The 22,526-nt window shown below is 40.7% G+C and overlaps 1 long non-coding RNA gene across 1 annotated transcript; it reads left to right on the forward strand.

Moving 5' to 3' along the window:
* Positions 1 to 19,563: 19,563 nt before the first annotated feature.
* LOC138225509 (uncharacterized) lies at positions 19,564 to 21,633 on the forward strand. The gene is made up of 2 exons (XR_011183949.1): positions 19,564 to 19,760; positions 21,212 to 21,633. It is a non-coding gene; the product is annotated as an uncharacterized lncRNA (long non-coding RNA).
* The last annotated feature ends 893 nt before the right edge of the window (positions 21,634 to 22,526 follow it).

The following is a 22,526-nucleotide window of genomic DNA, read 5'->3' on the forward strand; positions in this document are numbered from 1 at the left end:
CTTCATCTAGGACATTGCTTCCTGTGAATAAGCTTTAAAATAGAAACGACCCTTGTTGACCGAGAGAGTCATGTTACAGTTTGGGGAAAGAAAATCAGAACTGGTCACACCAGAGGCCCTGCACACAAACAACATTTTCACTACTACTATAATTCCAAAACAGAATTAAGCAGATGAAAAATAAAAGCAATACAGCAAGTGTGCTGCTTGTGTTCATTTTAAACCTTCTCAAATTTTGCATTCAAAGAAAGTGTTCAATTCCTGAGCAACTGGATGTGATGGGTTTGAACATTAATCGCCAGCAGGATTTCAAAACCCTCCGAGCAAATTCAACTAAGGAGAACCATGTGAGTTGTTTTTGGGCCTGGATGTTTTATATTGCTAATGGGGATGATGACAGGCATTTAAGATTCATGATGTGGTTTCCCAATGTACTTTCTGTTTATATGTGTGTGGGGCCATAGTTACCATAAACCTGTCCAATATTTCAGACTTCTGTCAGTCAAACTCCCAATATGAATAGACAGCCCAGTATTTTCTAAAAAAATTAGGAGTTCTAGGTCACAGTTTGCTTGCTATTTTAAAGACTTCTTAACAATAACATACAGTGACATAGTATAGCTGTATATGAATTCATACAATCTTAAAGCTCTGATGAAGTTCTTGAATACATTTTATTTCAATATAAGATACGGTGAGCAAATACATAAAGGTCTTATGTTATATAAAAACACCATTAGGATAGTAACTGTACATATTGTAAAACAGAACAACAGCATAAGCCTGTAATTACATGCTATGATGTCCACAAATGTACTATATTTACAGGGGGAAAAGTTAGATTTATTTGATGTAATTGTCATTTGTGTTATTTGTATATTTCATAGATATATTTCATAGAAATGTGTTTTTTTACTGAAACTCACTGAAATGCATGAACATTACTGAAACTAAACTGTCTCTTTCTATTTACTGTTCCTTTTCTTCCTTTCTTCCTCAGTGATCTGTCACAGATTTAAGCATCTATGTGTACAGATATCTGTATCTACAGTGTTTGAAGAGCAATTTCAGTATTTAATGTGTGTGACATGACATGTATTATTAAGAATTTGAATTTTGTGTGTTACTGTGCCTAAAACACCATTGCCGCTGTTGTAATGAGCTGTTGAACGTGTCAGAAGTATAGAAATTTGTCATAGGTGATTAACCTTTTCAGACGGGTCAAAAACAAACATCTGTTAAAATCAATAAAACCAGCCATCAGAGAAAGCATTGAGTGTCCATTGGTAAACATGATTCTGAAACATTCATTCATTACACTTGAGGGTTTCATACTTTTAGATAGAAAAAAAATGATTTATTGTTTGTTGACTTTATAGCATTTGTTTTAGATGTCAAATAGTGGTGGATATTTAACCACTTCAGCTATACATTTTATGATTTTGGTGATGCTTGATTGTCTTTGGTTTTTGCCTCGAAATAGCAAACAAAAAGTTGGCTTTGGGAGAGAAAATACATTTTTTTGTTCTTTCCCCCCATTTCCAACACTACGCACGTACCACACAAAGCATGGATTGACTATAGCCAATGGAAAATAAATCTCCATGCTGCTTGTGCCACATCTATGGGACCTAAGGAAAATCTTAATTGTCTGATCTACGCATCAGACTTCAGTCTGATATCTACTTTGAACTAACCAAATTTAATTGATCAAATCTCACAGCTGGAAGGAAAAATAATAAAATAATGTGAAATAAGGAAACTTTGAGTAAACAACAAGATTAGGAAAATGCCTGGTTTAATTAATGCTAAAAGAAAGACAAAGCACAATAATCAACACGTGTTCTAATGAGACCGTTTGTGTTGTGAAGGCTCAAAATTGGGCATTACATTCCCTAATTATTATACAGTCTCCATGTGATAAGGGAGTACCAGAGAATCTGATTTTTATTTTAGAGCTGTAACTCTGAAGAAAAAAACAACAGATAATGGAGTTACACAGCTTTTATTTGAAAAGATAAAAAAGTTCCAGATGGATAGCTGGCCACCTACAAGACCGCATACAGATGGGAAACTTAACTTTAGCAATAAGTATGTGACCTTTAAACTCCAACAACTATAACAAGCAATTTGAAAAACACTTCTCTGCAAACTAGTACTTGCAACAGAAGCAAGTTCAAAATTCAAAAGAAAAACTCTACTTGCACTTAAATAACAAAAAAAAGTTTATCTTCAGTGCAGTTACAGGAATCACATCACTATCAATAACTGCTTATCCAATTCAGCGCCTATCCCAGGAAACACTGGGCAGGATACACTCTGGATGGGATACCAGTCTATCGCAGGGCTGTTTTCGCAGGGATATTTGGGAACTAAAATTAAAATGTAACTCTAAAGGACACTGTGTCCTTATAAGATTAATTTATCTTTTCTAGCTTAAATAAAGTGAGCCAGAATTGGTGAAAAATTATTTTACTTGCTACATATAATCAGAAATTACTACACAGAAAATGTTAAAATAATACCATTGAGAAAATATTTCCTTTCCCTTTTCATCAGCAGTCAATGCCCTCTGACTGTAGTCTTCCACATTCTCCCTTGTCTTCTTTCCTGAGGCACAGGTAAGTTGGTAAACTCCAGCTCATATGATCCAAGTCTGCCAATCAAAACCTGCCGCAGTACTGTGCTGTACCAGATATGTGGTTTTCATCCAGATATGGATGAAAAATAATTAAGTATGCATATGTATTGACTGCACAAGCTAATTACATAAGAAACATTCAGTAACTTAATCAAAAAGAAAAAAGTATAAATACTGTGCTGAAGCATAAAGCAACTAATGTTGGCTACCCCTGCTGTAGAGAATCATAGAGAAAATACAGTAAATTAAGAACTCGGACAATAATTGTGATAGGTAAGAAGGATATTTAAAAATGAACATATTTAAAAAATGAACAAATGCTTTTATAATTACTTTAAGTTAGTTATGTATAAATGTTAACTCAAAATACATTGCTTTTCAGTGATGCAACATGCAGTGCATACAGTATACTAAATTCAAACCTACAGCTACAGTAAGACACTATTCATCAGTGCAGACTCTGTAGGTAAAACCAAAACTGGAACTAATGGAAAAGCACATGAAAAGCTGGTAATGGCCCATGTGACATATCAAAGCAGTAAAACTGAGCCAGTCTCCGCTTTTATATTAAATATTTTATCCCAGGTAATTTGATTTTCTGCACTTGCCCAGGTAACAATATACATAAAAAGAATTGGGCGCTCAGAAGCAAGGCAGATGGCCTTGTGCTTGTCATTGAAATTACTGGCTTCTGTCCTGCCTGGATTGTTTCCAGTGAAGTGATTGACCAGTTTTGCCTTAGCGAGGCTCTGAAACCATTTTTAATGAGTTCACTGAAAGAGCTTGGGGGCAAAGAGCTTTGGTATAATGTATTATCACACAAAACTGATATGGAAACACGCCATTAAAGGGAAAGCCCCTCAATTCAAACACGTTGACTAAAACGTTTGTAAGCCTGCCACTCTGCTATATTGGTCATTTAGTACTGAGACAGTTCCTGTCACTTTCTCTACAATCATTGGTAGGCACTCAGAGATCCTATTACAGGATTGTGCTCCATCCAGCAGTCATTTTGATATGACAAGCAGTCCATCATATCACAATTATAACAATTATTATTCTTCTTTGGGCCTGCCTCGGATCTTTGGAGGTGTTAGAACACAAATTCTGAAACATCACCGCACTCCTTCAAAACTGGCACACAGTTTATTTTCCTATAGTTTGCCCTTCCTGTGGGAACTCCCTCAGGTGGGCTGCTGACACTGCCTGATAAATTGGATCAGTGCTGTACAGAGAATCTAAAAAATAGCGCTCTCCCCTAGAAAAATACAACTTGCAGCTGAAACCCATGTCCTCATGAGACTGAAGGAGAGTTTAGCCTGGATATATCTGTCCTTAAATACTGGCTGTGCTGAATTTAAAGTGTCATTAAAGGTAGTTATTCAAAGCATAGATATAGCCCGATAGAAATGTTAACTACACTACCCACAATCCTTCCTGCATCAGCCATGCCCAGCTCATTTTTGGGTATTCCTCCAAATGATGTTTTTAAAACAGAAGTTCAAAAAGTCAAATCTCGTCACTTCCACTCTCTCTTACATATGAATATCCTGCTTGCTGACCACCTCATTTGTGTTACTTTCTAAACCCCTCCTTCCACCTTATCCTCACTCTTGTAGCAGCTCCTGGGCTCATTCCCGGTGAACAGCCCAGGAATATTAATTATTGAATCTATCATTGTGGGTTTCACATGTTCCACTACCTTAACATCCCTTAGTTTTGCAATGGATTTAAAAAAGTACATTTGAAACCAAGAACTGGAAGCGCTTTTTATCCAGAGGATTGAGGGAGTGTGGAACAGGCTACCCTGCTGTTACAGCTTTGGGTGACTGAGAAGTGTCTCTGTGACATTGGGGAAAAGTAAACACCTCTAATTTAAAAGGAGCGGGGATGTTTGCTGAGGTATGGGGGGTGTCCCTTGAGCAGAAACAATAGTAACGTTTATCTTAGTATGCCTAGGCAGGTTGTGGGTTAATGATTGGCAAGGAGCAGGGCAGAAAGACAGAATATAAAAACACATTAAGAGAGAAAGGAGGAGAGAAAGGAGAGAGGCAGGAAGGAAGAAGCAAGGAGAGCAGAGAGAAGAGAGAGGAGTCCAGAGGGGTTGGGACTTGAAGCTTGCGCCAAGCGAGAGCTCCTTCTTCATGATCATCCAAATCAAACCTGACTGGAGCTAAGTATTTGAATCTTGTTAGAGAGAGCATGCTATTCTGTGTTTTTAGGGAACGTGGGTTTCCTGGTACCTCAGTTAGAAACGTCTTTCCTGATTAGGGTGCATTTCATGGATAGGGATATAGGCTCCCATTTATTTTGTGGCATCCAGGATGCAGAGAGAGAGATTTAACTGCTGGTTACTTTTTATTTAGTTAGAAGGCAGCTCATCTCTTGTGTGGCCTCTGTAGACATATCAAGGGTTTAGTGCTGAGTAGCAGTCTGGGGTTTTCTTACTTAATGTCTTGTTACTTTATATACAGTATTTACAGACAGGTTTTGTTGTGTGCTGTCATTGTTTTAAAATATCTGTAACTTGGTGTGTTATATGTTTTGTGTCTTGTGTAGTTTATTGTAAGAAATATTTGTTTTAGCCAAGTGTGCCTGGATTATTACTCTTCTCAACAAAGCTGTGCCAGAGGATAAAGAATTCACGCCTCTAGTTATACCAGCTGCTCGGGTAAATGATTAGAAATCACTTACAAGTCGGGGGTTATGAATTATTATTTTACTTATTGACTAAACTGCTCAGTCAATTCCTGATTTTCACCAGTTTCTTAATCCCCCATATGTAACACCAGCCATGTTGTGGAAGCTGATACCTTGGCTTCTTTTAAAACGCATCTGGATGAGATGCTTGAATCCATTAACTAGAATCTACCTAAAGGACTAGATGATCAAGTGACCTCCTCTCATTGGTAACCTTTCTTATGTGGTTTATAGAACTGCTGTGGCGTCCTTATTCATCAGTGTTGCCAGAGCTCAGGCAGAGAGAATCCAATGGCTCAATCAATGGTACGTTGAAGGACTCATGACTCTCTACTTCCATGAGCTGTAGCTCCCCCACTCCAATTTCGTAAACACGTATTCAACCAGGCCATCACATCAGCTTTGTAAGAATAAATCTGAAAATCCACATCACCAACAATTTATAATGTCCATTTCAATATTCAAATGCAATATTTATTTATTTTTTCCGGCCAGTACCACTCCTGAAGAACTGAGAATGCAGACGCCTTGCCCTTTTCTTTTCCGAAGCAGGGAAGAAGACACTTGGGTTCCACCACAAATCAAAGGAGACTGGATCTCAAAGCACTGTGTTTTTCAAGCCGGGTAGAGCATCTGCCCTAGTCTGCACTGCCCTGCACGAAAATCCATACGTTAGCAAAACCTAATTCATTTGGGTATTAGTCAAACCGATCCATGACAAGCATATGGGAATGCAGAGCTGGAAATTAAGGAGATGCTAGAGTCTCTTCCCCCCCTCCTCCATTGTACTGTGTATTTTCTAAGGTATCTTTCATAATACTAATCAGTATTCTTGAGGTGACCTGCTAATATGCTTCTGTCTGGTGGCTGTCAGAGAACGAGGAAGAGGGATCGCAAGACTAGGGGCATCTCTTGTGCCGATGAAGGGCTTTGCCGATGCACGGCGGCACATCTTGCGGATAACAAGACCTCAGCTGTCAGAAACGCCAAACAAGGCTGGATAGTTAAAACTGCCGGCACACCAGAGGGAGTTTGATGAATGAGGGTTGAGAGACATTCTCTAGTGGCATTAAAATTCACATGCTTTAATATATTGCAGGAGGACAACTTCATAAGATCTAAGCGCTGTTTACCTGGGTTGAATTTAGGGAATGAAATTGTGTTTTTGCAGGCAGTTGATTTCAGTGAAAAAAAACAACCATTTAATAATATGCATGCAATCCCACTCTGTAACACCCTGGTATTTTCTTGGCAGTAACAAGAATATCTTTGTACCTTTTTTCTCCTTGCAGAGAGAGCTCTTGGATCAGAGTGTTATTTCTTGTCATTACGCACAGAGAGCAGTTGCAGAGGCGCTAATGAGATTAGGTTCAGGTCCTCTGTAAAGTGCACAGGATTGGAAAAAAAAAGAGGACTTTATTAATATTGTTATGCATCACAAAATAAGATGTTCTGCAAGGGCACTGAAATTATTCTCATTTTGGAACACACATTGATGGGCTATGCATTTTCATAAGCTTTTAATCTAAAGTGAAAGTTTGAGTACTTTGGTAAGACTGAAAATGCAAACAAAGCCTGAATTTGACCCTCAAGCCAGAAATAGAGAGAGAGATCAAGTTATTTTAAAGGCTTTTCCTTGTGTCAGAAGGAATACAACCTTACAACAGGGACAAAAGACTTTCAGAAGCTGTCATTGTCTTGCAATGAATCAAAATTGGAAATCAGTTTTCTTCCAGCCCTTGAACTTAAGTAAGCAGATACACACAGATACGATCACAGAGCTCTTGGACATGCGTGCTCCTTCCACTGCTCAGAATAGATGTACTTTCAACACATTGGTTTGTAGGGCAGCACTGACGTCTTAGACTGAGCTAAATGTTTGCATGTGGGACCTGCTAGTTGCTATGACTACAAATGAAGAAATTAATTTATAATAATAACATGGTGAACCAGCATGGGATTTTGAAGCATGATTACTTCAAACAAAACAGAGATGGAGGGCCAGCAGGTGGTTTTTGATACGGTCTTCAGGACAGGTATAGCAGAAAAGATTTGTATTTTTTTTTGCGTCCTCCATTTCTAGACACTTGCTTCGAAGTTATTAATTGAGTGACTGAGTGCCTGAAGTTTTGGATGGTAAGACACTATAAGACAGCCATGTTGGAATCGTGGCAGAGCAATTCTTTCAGTGCGGTGTGAGAAGCATCATGCTGTAAGAACTACAACCGACTGTTGCCACGATAATGTTGTAACGAACAGTTCTTTCCGGACCCTATGCGGACGACACAGTCCGACGGAGTGGGGAAACACTGGGGAAACGTCATGCAGGAAAACGGGGCTGAAGACAGGGGGGCGTGTCCAAGGTGCGCTGGTGCACGGGGGAGGTGTGGCCGAGGCGAACAATCCAAGAGTAATCCTTAGGGAAAATCCAAAACACACAAGTAAGTCCAAAACCAGGAGATCCATCAGAACAAGAATTAAAAACCACGAAGACCGGGTCGGAACCGGCGGACAGGGACAAGGAACAGGGGTTAAAACCTTAACGGGACCAGGCGCTTCCTGGTCCCGGACTCGCACGATATGGAAATCAGATGCAGAGCCCGGAAGAGCGTCAGCGCCTGGCTTTTAAGGTGGGCAGGGAATGGGAAACAGGTGCAGAGAATGAAGTCTTTAGTGAAAGGGCTGGAGCACCCTTAAGGAGGGGGGGCTATAGTCGTGACAAATGTGTCCATTTTTGGAAGGGGTGTGTCTCCAGAAGGGCATTGCACAGGGTCTGCAAATGTGACCCTACCCCTGCAAAAGCTTTTGGAAACACAAAGCTTTAGGAAAGCTTTAGTGTCAGTTTGTTTCCAGTTTTCATTTGAGCACAGGCATTAATGATTTAATTAAGCCAATTAAGTGGCTATGATGTCAAATTCGCAGTGTTTTCTAGGTCTTAATCAGGTGTTGATTAAAAAGTGCCTCTGAAACCAGTGATGGCCGTAGCAAAAAAAAACTTGTCTGGCAAAACAGAAGCTTTCTTTTTCGTTGTTTGATCTCTGCTAAACCTACTTCAGTTATGTGGAAACTGAGGACATTTTTAAATTAAAAATCTAAGTTACTTTTACTGGCAGCAAGCTTAAGAAAACCCTTTCCTTCTGCTGTATGCATGTTGCACTGGTCAAAAGAACGAATTTTTCAATTTCTTTACTTAAAATGATTTGGAGCATTTTCCAATTTTTACTTCAGTTTTTGAATAGTTAGGGCTGATACTCTGCAATGGTTTACAAAAAGAAAAGAAAGCAGCTTCAAACGTTAAGCAAAAGAAGCTGTAAAATCAGACTGCAATTTTTGGAAAAACATTAACTGAGGCATGATCATCACTCAAGTCATTAAAAAAGACCAAAAATATGAATGTAAAGAATGTGCTTAATACTTATTGGAGACTATTTTCTTAATTCTTCCCAAAGCAGACTGGACTGCAATTCCAATTAACACCTCTGCTCCATCTGTGCTGTCCCAGTCATCTGTCTCATCCTCTGCCAAACCTAACATATGAAAATACAGGATTCCTCCAATTAGATAGACAAGAAATGCAAAAGGTCTGCAAACTCCTCTCATCATACTATCCTTGGTTCACTTGTGATTTTTTTTCTGCTTTTGATTCTTTTCTTAGCTACATACACATTTCCCTTTTAGGAGTCTGAATAGGAGAGAACAAAGGAAAAGCAAATTGCACTAACTCTACCATTGCCTGGATTGCAGTCCCCTGATCTGAGGAAGCGTACCCATGTCCATTGGACCTGTGAGACATCCGACAACCCTGATGACTGACACAGGACAGCAGAATCCCAGCCCTTGATGTTGCAGAGATTTTTCACGTTCTATTATGATTAATGCACCACAAACTCAGTGACTGGAATCTTCAGTTTTTGTTCAGTGTTTGTTTTCCTCTCCTCCGCCCCCACATGGACTTCAGTTGCTGTACAATACTGTCAACCGCAGTGTAAGTCAGTAAAGCATTCTGTGGCAAACTATTGCAGTGGACAAACAACAAAGATGTATTAATTGAGTGACTTACTCTTCCAGGTAAATGACTAGGGGAGCATTTTGTGATTCCACAATACTGTATGTTGTGGAAAGGAAACAGGTATCACAAAGCAAAGACTATGGTGTTTCCAGATGATGCACTCTGATTTGTTCCCTTGTTTTCAGCCATTTCAGTTCCAAAAATAATAACACAAGGGAATTATCCAGCCTGTGCTTCAGGTGTGAAACTACCTCACTAGCAATACTGCATGGAAGGAATGCAGTGCAGTGTTTGACCACAAAATACGACCTACCAATGCCAAGTGCTTTTTGACAGTTGGAACTATTTCTGAATTTCTACAAAAGTCTATTTTGAAGGCCTCTCCCTCATATTTATTGCCGTGGCTGACCTACAGATTTGGCCAATAAGCAGTAGGCTTTTGTCTGGCTGAGGTGTCTTAGGATCACATGGACTACAACACAGACAGAACCTTGCACTGGAAGAATGTCCTTTGGCTCAAGCATCGCCATGGCCATGGGTTTAATGTTCAATCTATTTCCTGGATTAAACAAGCATCATGGGCTGTGTGTCAGGATGCATGGCTCTTAATTTAAAGAACCTGAAAAAATGAGACACAGCTGCCCTGAATGAGTAATTAACACTCAGAGGGAGTGCAATTCCATGTGAGGGAAAGGAGAGGGTGTGAAAGGCCTTGTGTGGAATATGTCAGTGATCGGAGTTCATTAAGAGGTTTATAAGACCAGCTAGGAGGAAATAGCTTTTAGACTGCATTTAGTCTCCAGGATGTTAGGAGAGAGTGAATGAGAGCTGAACTCCAGGGAAGTGCTCTGTATTAATGGATAATTAGGAGTCTGGATAAGTTGAGTACTGAATATTTCTGTACCTTAACATCAACCGATGCAGACGGTTGCACAATGTGCAATAAGGGAAGACCTCAAACTGGCTACTGCTGCTGTGTCAGGGGCTGAAGTCTTGATTAAAGTGAGGTGTCCCTGGCCAGACAGCATCTGCTGGAAACGTTAGTGGTTACTAGTGAAGACTTGGAGAGACGGGTCACATTGCAGTGATTGGGGACGTGGAAATTAAAAACTGGGCTTTTTTGGAGCAGTTCCAGCTCCAAAAGAGGAGTTAGAGGAGTTTGTTTTAGCGAAGAGTGCCAATGGGTGTTGGGGAGTTAGAGGGATTATCTTCCAGTGCCTACTGATTAAGAGACCAATGAAGACAATAAGAAACTGGGTGTAACTTAGCGAATATGAAAATGCTAGTCTTGGTTGTGGTAGTGGAACTGCATTGAAAAAAGAAAGTGCCTGAGAAGCGAGGTGACTGTGTACTTTTTCCTGAGAGGGAACCAACATTTTAAATCAAGTATCTTGGAGCAGGTCTGAAAGACAAGGACAGGCAACTTAAAATGAGAAAAACCTACAGTAAATGACTCACTGGCAGTGTCTGTCATAGGGTGCTGAGTGTGCTGGCATCTCACTGTGTCTGATTTTTAAGCAGTTTTCATGTTAAATTCCAACAATATACGGGTTTTGTTCTGAGATTGCTTTAGTTTGCTCAAGTATTTTAAGTGCCATGAACAATTAAATGGAAGTGCCTTTGTGACATACAGTACTGTACAATATATCACTACACAAAGCAACACACAGTAATTTGTTCCAGGTGGTCAGCTTGGTGGTGAAAGTGTTCTTGGTTTAGGCATTTTTGCCCTTGAAAAAATCCAAAAGGCACTTAGTCAGCTGCAAACAAAATAAATGTGTTTTCTGTTTGCATTGAACTAAGCACTTGCGAAAAATATTCCTAAATGAAAAAAGCTTCATTTTGTCTCTTATAGAAATCACCAGCTGATGAACTTGTTGGGTTTGAAAGCTCTTGTCTACTGTACATGCATGTCGGAATGACATTTGCATTGTTTAAACCATTTAGCACTCTTCAATTAAACCACGTGTACGTAACTTATTAACTGATGAAGACACCCCTGTGTTCTGATGCTCCTGGCACATATTTGCTTGGGGTTAAGATCATTGCTGGGACTTTCAGGTAAACTCTGGGTTGTGGCCAAAGTAGTGACATCAGAAGTCAAAGGATGTATGTGAACAATTGAAATATTACACTTGTGATATACTCTATATAGTCTATATCCTGGAACCACTTCTGTAGCTTGTGACAAAAAGCACTTATCTCCCCATTCTTTCATGCACACTGATAACCTTACTCTCATCTCACAGTGGATAGAGACCATGCCACATGTTTCATATGGAGAAGGCATCTAGAGATACACTCTTGCTGAACCCATAAGGGAAATATACAGTATACAATTAGTAAAGAAATAACTGACAAGATTGACTAGGCCTCTGCATTGAAATTATATTGTTTAAGATGTGCTTCAGGGACACAGAAGGATGAACAACTTAGTTAGACAGCTGGCTGCTTTCCTTCCTTCACTGACTGGAAGAAGACACTTTCTTGGAAACGATCCTACGGTTAATTAGGTTGGATCAATTTAGTTTCAAATAACAGCTGGCACAACATGCACTTGATGATAGGTAGATGCGTCAGTAATGTAACCGGGAAAACCACATTACAAATATGGAACTATTAAAATTCTTCGCCTGCTTTAAATCTTTCGGTTTCTGGGTGCTGTATTGTTGCAATCAGACAGGAAGACTCTCGTTGCAAATGAGATTTTAATGTGTGATGGGGGAAAAGAAACAATTACCGAGTGAAAATAAAGGAGAGCAGAATTTGAATCTCTGTTCACTGTTTATAAAAAAACATACAGCTGAACTGCAGGATTTCTGAGACATGACAAATTTCATCATTTGGCCAAAGATTCTGGTGCCATAAGTCTGTATTTTATAGATGGAATACTGTAGTGCTGTGAGCACAAATTAACATAATGGGAAAAATTAAAGAAGTGCCTGTCACTAAATAGAATGGCTTCTCATCTCACAAATGAGACGAATTAAACACCATGTGCAATGGTGTTAAAAAGCCAGTGAGAAGCAGTTTCAGCATGGAGGCTAAATGCATGACACACAATGACACAATGGCTAGCATAGGATGGAAGCCTGTCTTGTGTGTGTGGGGTGCATGTGCTCAAGCAGAAGGCTGATTTGAATTATTTCATTGATGTCTGGAGTCTTGAAAAAGACATAATGGTCATATTGTCTTTTAACACAGAACCTTGAGTGAAGAGGAGCTGTGCCAACAAACTCTGCTGGCCTTAAATAAATTTAGACCTATGGGAAGGGTATCAAGTGATAATGATTCAACCCATATGGCCCAAGACACAATACCAGGGTGCTGTAAGATATTCTATTACTTCTCTGGGATCCCCACTCTCCTCTTTCACAATAGATGAATTATATTAAAGATTAATTTGGGTTTTTTCATCCGTGTGGCTCACATCACCACTAATATGTAAATGACATTTGGAAAGTCGTCCCACATAGAAGCTAAATATAACCTGAGTGCCACGTGTCTTTCCCGCAGTGTTTTCCATTTTGAAAGGTATATCAAGAGACATTAAAAATGCAACAAATTAATATTAGAGCCAATGCCCTTTATTGAATTTGAAACACCTCCTGGTATAGATTGGAAACACACCGTACGTCATAGTCCGGTACAGCAGTTTCCCAAATAGGAGTCTCTGAACATGAGAAGAACTACGAGGCTAATAGGAGGATGTGCATCTGGCTTGTTTGTTTTCTTCAGCAGGGAATCAACGCCAGGACTTCACCCAGGCCTTTCTAGCAAGAACCCATCTGAGCTGCAGTCCAGGGCCCTAACCGCCACTCCATCTGCTATTGTGACCCCCTTTGTAACCCACCTGGAGGTTTAAAGATAAGGACACCTCTCTCTCAGTTGACGGGTCAGTAAGCGAGACACCAATTGGCCAGGACGCTTGCCTGTGATGACATTCTCCCTTCACACCTTGTTTATAAAAGCAGTTTGACCCCATAACCTTCTCTAGAAAAAGGACTGTTAGTCTTATTCCCCCGAACGGGAGCAGTCCACAGGAGCTGCTCACATGAACGAACACTTCACGTCCTCTTACAACGAAAGCGCTTGGGTGAAATCAGTGTTACCTTGCTCATAACCCAGAGTTACGGCTCGTGGGAATTTTAATGGAGTTGGTAACGAAAGTTCGGGAGGGATGACAACCAAGTTCAATTAGACTCATTTGTCAATAATTAGCCATCAATCCTGACGTCATTCCTTGACCTAAAACACTATAGATACTGGATGGAATCTCCTTCTGTCCCTCTCGTACATTGGTGAGTCCCTTCTCCATCCCCCATCCCCCTCTGCAGCAGCCCCTTAGTCACCCCTCACTCTGCAGGGGGGTCCCAGCCTCTTTGTCCCCTGGCCAGGAGGTCAGCCCAAGCCACATTTTAACCAAATAGTCCCGTAATCCTTTCAGTGCACTGAATCCTTGGGTGTTGTCCCTAGTGAAATGAGTTTCCGGATAGGGCAGCGAGACTGATTTGTTCATGCCTGCCTTTCCCTCCTGCCAGACCTTGACGTACAGTATCTTGGAATGTTTGTGTTATCAAAGCTACTGTATGCACACAGGTTTCCTCTCCAGCAGTACAGAGTGAAGGCAGACAATGGCTTTTCTGTGACATGCGTTGGACTGCTATCCTGTCCAGGGTGTACCCAGCCTTCTGCCCTACGCTTGCCAAGATATGCCCTGGTCCCCCTGAGACCCTGAATTGGAAGACGTGGTTGGAAAATGGATGGATGGATAAATGTTCTGATGCAGCAGGGAATGGACTGGAGACTGGAGAGCGATAGGATTGTGTTGATCACCATTCCTTACTGTCAGTGCTCCTGCTTATCTAGTTGAGGGGTGTGTGGTGAACCCAGAAGGTCGGGCTGGTTATAAATCATCAGTAACTGTGCGCCAGAGAGACAGGTTATAAATTGTATCTCCTCTTTATGTTGAGAAACATGTCATCCCCTGGGGGAGTGTTTGCTTTTGCAGTGACTGCCGTGCTGATCGGAAATAAACATTAATTGCTGTGGCAGTGAGTGATAGTGGCCCCCCCTCTCCTGAAGGTTGAGACATTGATCTCGGTATAAATGAGAGAGCGAGGAGTCTTGCAAAGTGACTTCCTCTCTTCTAGACCAGGGAGAGCAGAGTGCCCCGCAGCTCTGTCTGTGCAACACGAGACTCGATTTGAACGGTTAAAGATACCTTGAATTTTTAAACAGCATGATAAATGAGGACCTTAAACGATGTAATAATGTTAATTGACATTAAAAGATTTTTCAAGTTAGTGGCTGCATCAGCATGCGTAGGCTGCAAAGGAACAGGTAAAGGTTCATTCCGTGCTGAAAGGTAAAGGAAAGGGACACAACGTTTCGGCCGTGGAGCCTTCTTCAGGTGTGAGGGAGAGTAGGAAATAAATAAGGCACAAAAGACAGAGTGGGTAAGCAGGGGCTGGGAACAGTGAGGAAATGGACACGAAGGAGGTGAGAATAAGAGTCAAAATGCAGGGAGAGCAGGAGGAGAGGTGTGATAAGCTGAAATCTACAAATGAGTAGAGAGGATTTAGAAGATGAGTCTGTCGTTGAGAGAAGCGGAAAAGGTATGATCCGAGATTAAGGATCATTTTACTTTGGATGTCTTTCTGCAATAAGAGTCCCGAAACCCTTCTATGAAGACACAAAGAGATCAGAGAGATGAAGGTGAGAGTGGGGCTACCAGTTTGGAGAGATCTTTGATCCTCACAGTTGTGATCAGTTGTGTTACTCTGCCTGGTGCTTTTGAAAAAGGGACCTGATTAGCTGAGTAAAGAGATTCAGCTGTCAACAATTAGCTTGTTTTCTCAACCTATAAAAGAGTGGGACAAGCCCAAACTTTTGTCTTGTGATTTGGGAGAGACCTGAATCTTTTGGATTTTGTATTGGAGTCAGAGCTTGAAAGAAAGCTGAGGCTCCAGAAAAGGAGTTGGACTTTTTCTGGTTTTGAAAGTAAGTTGAAAGATTTAACCCTGTGCTGTACTTGGTAACTACTAGAGCAATGTTTGTGTGGCCTGTTTTCCTGTAGGAGCTAATGTTATAAAATAGAAAGATCCCGGAGTGATGTGGCCTCATCAGATGCAAGTCATGTGAATTTGAAACTTCTTTGCCAGGATTTGCAAATGACACCACCATGTGCTTCTGCAGCAACCCCTTTCCACCTCTGAACTAGATTACGTAAATGAAGTAATGACCTGGATCACAAATAAAATGGAAAATTTCTTCCAGGCTCAATCTGTTGCTGATTGGGGGAAAATCACCTGCTCAACCTGCAGGCCTCAACAAGAATAGAAACTGGTCTTCCCAGTCCATCACGGTGAGCTGGTGCTGCATGCAAACCCACCAAAAAGATCTAAGTGAGCTTCAGTGTTCTTGAAAGTTCCTGTTTGTTTTTTAATGGTTTTACTGCCAATGGCATTACATAACTAATGGTGGGACCGGGAGGCCAATCCTTTGATATTTCTAAACGCAGCAGGGAACGTAAAAATTAACTCTTCAGTCTGCCAGCCAGTAACAAAACAACAAAAAAAAGTGAAGATGTTCAATAAGACAGCATCCTGTAACAGCTGTTCAAAAATATCCTTAGTCTTTAATGTTTGCCTTTTTGATAATGCACTTAGGAGGCTGTGTTGACTTTGCAAGAATCTTTGCATCTTAAGAGGGGATACTAGGGAGTGATTTACTGTTTGAAGAACCCCAGATGGTTAATGAGGGTGGGGGGAGAGAGAATTTGAATCTGTCCTGTGTAAATTTGAAACAAGTTTTTTATCAATGAGTTATGGCCATGTTAATCGTAGGGCTATTTGGGGTGACACTTGTTTTCTCAGATTTTATTCAGTGTTTCAAGACCGCTGTGGAATAATTCTAGCAGTTTCCAAAATGAATCCATCGCATGTTTTGATCATTTCATTATTTTTGGCACAAACTTAGATTTTGTTTTATGTATGACTGTCCTGCTGGATATCCTACAAGTGTAACAACTGAAGTTAAATTGTTTTGAACGTTTTTGGACAAATTATGTTGACGGTACAGACTAGGACTTGAATCTGGATGTTCTAGTTCCTGCATTCCTGCTGCTGAGCAATTTTAATTGAGAACAGGAGTTTATAAAAACTCAGAGGGTAGATTACACAGCACTCCAATCTTCTGATTATGTGGCAATTAAACTGCCAATAAGCTTTATAGTTGTATAATGTTAAAAAAACCTTTTGATACATGTTTTGATTGACATGATTAATGGATTTTTAAAGCCTGCACTCTCTCCCACTCAGCATATGAACAGTGCTTGGGACTGCCCGTTGGAGAAAACACTTCTATCTCTTCCAGAGCCCATTGTAAATCATCCTCTTGGCACTGAGCACATTTGGTTCAGTGGGAGAATGTGTCTGTCAAAAAAACAACAACTATCTAACACGCTTACACAAGAGCTACTTTTGTGCTGGCCCATCACAGCAATTTTCCATTATGCAATAAATAGATCAGAAAAACAAACGATCAGCTTCAACTCGAAGTGTCGAAGGTTTCGTTAAAAAATTATTCTTCTTTTAGAAATAAGAAAGCCAAGTAATAAGGGCTCAGGTAGGGTCTTTTTATTTTGTGAGCCTCATAAATAGAATACACAGCCTAAAACCCACAAAGCAAACTCACAGTATTTTCGATTTTTCAGCTAACAAAACTCCCCTCTGTATACCAGGCTGACTATTTAGTAATGAGTAAAATAACAGCCCTCAATTAACCACAAAGAAGGAAATTTTAAACTTACCTGCAACAATCTCTTGCTGTACACTAAAATCTGGCCCCTTTTTCTCACCAGCCCCATGTTGCTGCTTGGTTTTCCCCCACATACATTTTCCTTAAAGGGTTTGGCCAGAAGCCAGATGACTTTGATGCCTTTTCATACACAAGGTATATTAGGCTGTGCTCCGTTCATGCTCTACAAAGTAACTGATCACATGAGTTCTCCCGACAGGAGTGTTCATTCCATTTCCTAGGCAAATTCTGAACATTGGAGGTGGATAAATATGTATATTTTGTCTGCTTTTGGAGATAATGGGCATTTCTGACTGTGCCAAGGTGAGTGGGACTGTCAGACCAAATTCGTGTGCCTCTAGCATAAAACTCAGAATATGCCATGACAGGATGTGAAATCCATTAAGACAACTTGTCAAATATAATCCCATGAGCAGAAAGGATAAGAAAACACTTGTGCTTTCTTAAATAACCCAGCCATGTCAGAATGAATACATAGCTATTGTCAACTTTAATTTCTCTTTTAAAAAAGTATGGGTATCAGGGGAAGGGTTTGTCCACTGCCAGCTTAAAACCCACAGAGCTTCGGTCTTTTTAAAGAGGAAACTTAACTTCATGTGCAGCCCAATCTGGCTCCTGCCCAATGTTCCCTCTAAAGGGTGCGCACGCACACACGTTGGGAAATCGGCACGCATAGGAAATTGAACTGCGCACAAAAAATTAAATTCCCCACCAAAAATGATCAAACCAACACCGGTCATCAATTGGGGGGGAAAATGTGAACTTGACCACAAGACTGTCACGGACACGGACTGAAATCCGTGTCAGGTCTTGTAGTAGACCCTATGCGATGCGGTAAGAGCTGGAGAAAACAGGAGGCGTGGTGAAAGGGAACGCACAGGGGTTTAATAGTGCACTAAATAATGGTGACAGTCCGTGAGACAGTAAACGGGGAAGACAAAATGGCATCAAAATCCAAACGGGTCAAAACACAGTCCATGAGCCTATCAACAAGGAATCCATCCTGGGACACGACAAAGTTAAAATCCCCGGGAGGGAGGAGCACACGGACAAACAAAACATGGAGGTCCAAGGGTGACGGGGCGAGATCCTCCAGACCCCGGGCTCAGGAAGCGGGAGGTGTCGGGGATGAGGCCTGTGCCCTCAGGAGACGGACGTAGGGTTTCCTGGTACCCGGCGGACCTCGCGACATCTTACCCTAATGATGAGCCCCGAGGACTGGAGGAGCTGGTCTTTAAATCATAACACTAAGAGGGTACACCTGGGGAGCTTAATCACACAGACAACAATGGGAGCAGTGGAGCGCCCTCTAGGGAGGGATGTCGGGCATGACAAAGACTGGCTGAGAGAGGCTCAACTTGGCTGTGTGCATTATTACTGCTACTCGATCGTCGATCTCTCTGCTCTCGTAGTCTCGTACCTCCCTGCTCATGCTCGTTCGACACTCAGTTTCTATGACTGGGCCCGTTAAATCGACGTCCGGGTCGTTTGGATATCTATGCTTCTATGAGAATGACGATATCGACAAAAATAATTTCAGGTTTGCATCATAACATGCACTCAATTTAGTGCACACAAGTTTGTCACTGGGGGAAAAACTCTGCACAGCTCAATTTGTGTGCCTTTAAAAATTGGAGGGAATTTTTTGCTCCTGTCTGGAGTTGTTCCTGCATCTGTATCTCCTGGACAGGAATTTGAAACCTGGACAGTTCTTAAATTGCATTATCCAGTCGAGTTCACTGAAGAGGTGCTTCAGTCAAGTGTTTTCTTGGTAAAATAATGAGTCATTTTTATTTCTAATCGGATGTTTTTTTATTAACGGAAAACTAACATCCTAAAGTGGCATGCACCCTACTTGGTAGTTACTGCCAGCTGTTAATGATCCTATTTTAAGATGAAAGGCTATTTAAGTCGCCCACTTTTGAAGAACTGTATGCATGGGAAAGTTCTAGAACAAAAGGGAGATATTAAGTGGTATTCGAGAAGGATAATGCATTCATTGTGTACTAAAGGGAATTGAATGTGATTTGCTTCTTCTATGCCCTGTTTTACCCATGATGGGTAAAAGCAAACTCTTGATGGAACCTGTACTGCGTCCCGGTTGTACTGATTGGGACCTGATGAAGCAAAATGCAAGGATGAGGTTTGAAGCAAGGGAGCCAGGGATGGGCAGGGCAGGGACAGTGGTAGTGTCAAAGTCAGGCCTGAATTCTGCCTCGTTCTCCAATTCGGGGCAGTGCATACGCAGGCACAAGCATATCCAAATATCAAATAGTGCAGAAATATGTGTACCTTTGTTGCATGGCATGCATTACAGCTCGGAGTCAGTTGCTGACATTCACATACTGTATTTATACAGCTGGATATTTAAATAGCAATGCAAACCCTTCTCACATCCTTACATTCCAGTGCTTCACCAATCGCAAGTTCCAGGACCTGTGGCTTGGTTGACTGTAGCAAAGCCAAAAGCAAGTACTACAATTCCAGAATTATGACTGACGGCTGGAAATTTACTTTGGCCGTAATACCGAAGTGCAAGATTGCACTGGCCCGTGGTCACAAGTGGCTAGAAGTACAGTATTTATCTTGGTAAGTGAAGACGGCTTTCCTGAACCACATACAGATCTGTTTATTGCTAAGTACGTGGATTTAAATCCACAGAGTTAATTGCACTGTGCCCTACACTATTGTTTAAGATGTACTGCATGATGGCCTGAAAGCCATGGTATATTAATAAGATTGAGGCAGAGAGCACCTGTCTTATCCCCAGTCAATAAATAATAATGACGTTCTGTGGGGAGGAGAGGGTAGCATCTGCTTTCTGAGTTTTGCTCTTCTCCTTTTAATATTTAATTAGATTGTTATGATGTGTGGCTCGGGTAACGGATAGGGGAAAATTATTGGACTTTACTGAAAAGGATCTGCCTATACATTTCATGCTACAATGTGGTGGGCAGGAATAAAAGAGTATTAAATAGAAGGGAAATGGAAGCAACCCAAAACCCACTGCTCTCATCTAATACCTGTATATAAGCTGGGCAACAAATACCCTTTCGCATGCACAAGGCATTTTCTCCAGCAATCTGAAACTTTTTCCAAAACAAGTTTTATTGCGACTTGTCTAACAGTAATAAGGATTCCTTTCTGCCGTTATTGACATTCCGAATTGCCTGCACAGCATCTTGTTCTCGGCTTTATAAGATGACTAAAAATGTAACTGAAACCTCATGTTTTTGACTCCCACGCATCCCAGCAATTTGGCATGGAAATTAGAAAATACATGATGTCGGAACATGAAGTACAGAGATAAATATCTACTGTACCTGTATATCTGAAATTCTTTACTTTAGCCCCAAATTAGGTTTTTGATTTGAAATAAAAATTTAATTAGGACACAAATTATACATTTTTACTTCATTGTCCCAATACTTATGCTTTTTATATCTAGAACTAATGCTTGCTGACAGGCTTGGGCTCCCTTGTAACTCTGTATTGGATAAAGCAGTTGGAAAATGGATGGATCTATTTCTACAGTATATACCTAGATCTACATTTTACCTGTGTGTTGAGAAAACCTCTTTTCTACCAAGTTCACTGGTTGTCGGTTTCTCCTTCACCTCCTGAAGGCGACAAAATGAGAAAGTTGATGTCCCATGTTGTCCGCATTTGCTTTTAGAAAAATTGGATGCATGAGGAAAACGTATTGTGCAGACGTTGCACATTTCTGGGGATTTCAGCTTTCAAAGGAATTTCACAGCATCAAAAGATGTGGGTGCTGCCAGTGCCCACATCTTAAAAAAAAAAAAACAACTAAAAATCCAGCATGTTGCTTTTTGGTTACAGACCTCCTTTCTGTCAAGAAGATGAATTTAGGTATGGGATGTTGACAGCACAATAGATCATAGGACTTGTTTACATTCATTTTTGCAGACGTAAACATTGTTCATCCCAGCAGTCACAACCGGAAGTGAGATACCGAGTCTAAATCTGTGTGACATGTGGCTCACTCTCCTTCTTGCTGTCAGTCCTCGGTCTCTTAGGCGTCTCCAAGCCCCTAAAGCCTCAGAGAGCCCTGGCGGACAAGCAGATTTCTTGAGCGAGAAGGTCATGTGATCTGGTGGCCTTGAGATGCATTGCAAGCTCCAGGAGTTACTGTACGTCGCCCCAGCAGACTCATCCCGAACACACCCTCTTACTCCTCTGCCAAAAAACATAGTATTTATTTTTCACTTTTCCCCCCACCCCTTAGTTTACTTTGGGCAAACTGTAAACATCCTACAGTATATCACTTTTCAGCACTGATGCCTGATATATTGGAGCCACTGTGGTCTTATTAAATGCGATACCAACCTTGTTTACCATGGAGACGGAGCAGCATCACCTGCTAATTAATGCATTTTCTACCTATTGGCTCACAAAAGTCATGAAATTATCTCAACATTAAACAGTTGAAATTACTAAATTACTGAAAAGCTTTGTCTTTTGTTGCTCAGCCTTTCTTGTTTTGAGTGCCCCCTGTTTTTTGTTAACCAAAAAATACTACAGGCTTTAACTATCATCTTTTCTGTTCATATTGTATTTAAACTGCTCAAAGCCCAGTCTGTGTGCTTTGTTCTATTACTGTTGTCTCTGTCATCTCAACTTTAATTGTTACCGATCGTTTGTATCACTTAGAGCTGACTTTGCAAAGATTAACTGTTGTGCAAGTTAAAAGAAAATTATTTTTCAGTCGGATAGCTGCCCTCTACGGTTCAGGAGTGGTTTGAAATTAGAACGGAAGGCTGTGTATGATTATCCGCACAGTTTTGCAAGTCTTATTTGTCATGCAGGCTTTTAAAAACACATTCAACAGATCTCTTAGATTAGACATCTGCATCTGTGTAACCCAAATTTTCAAGACTCTCAGTATGAAACTTGAAAAGGCTGTTTCACTTTAACGTTAACAAATGAACGAATTCTTTATATTCTGACTTTAGAAATTGCTCAGAACACTTGATTTTTTTTAATTAAAAGGGGGAATAGATACAGATTGCCTTTTTCATGTGCTTAAGCCCTCTCTCACAATTACCAAGTTAAAAATTCACCTCTAGAAAACCCATTTTACCTGTCGATGTTCAACAGTGTAAAGGAAACAGACCTTTTTTTCATATCTTGATGCTCAAGAGATGACAGGAAACTGAAACTCAATGGCATACTTTTGTGTGGCTGAAACCCCCATGGAGGCAGATTAATACTGACAACAGCTAAATGGGAACAGGGCATCTAGACTCAAGAACACTAGACAGTGATAGCTAGGAGATAAGCCCGTATTGCTGGTAGTTTGAGACATAGTTGTTTTATTTATTTCTGCTCTTT

The sequence above is a fragment of the Lepisosteus oculatus genome, chromosome 28 (assembly GCF_040954835.1).
Source record: "Lepisosteus oculatus isolate fLepOcu1 chromosome 28, fLepOcu1.hap2, whole genome shotgun sequence".
Classification (NCBI taxonomy): Eukaryota; Metazoa; Chordata; class Actinopteri; order Semionotiformes; family Lepisosteidae; genus Lepisosteus; species Lepisosteus oculatus.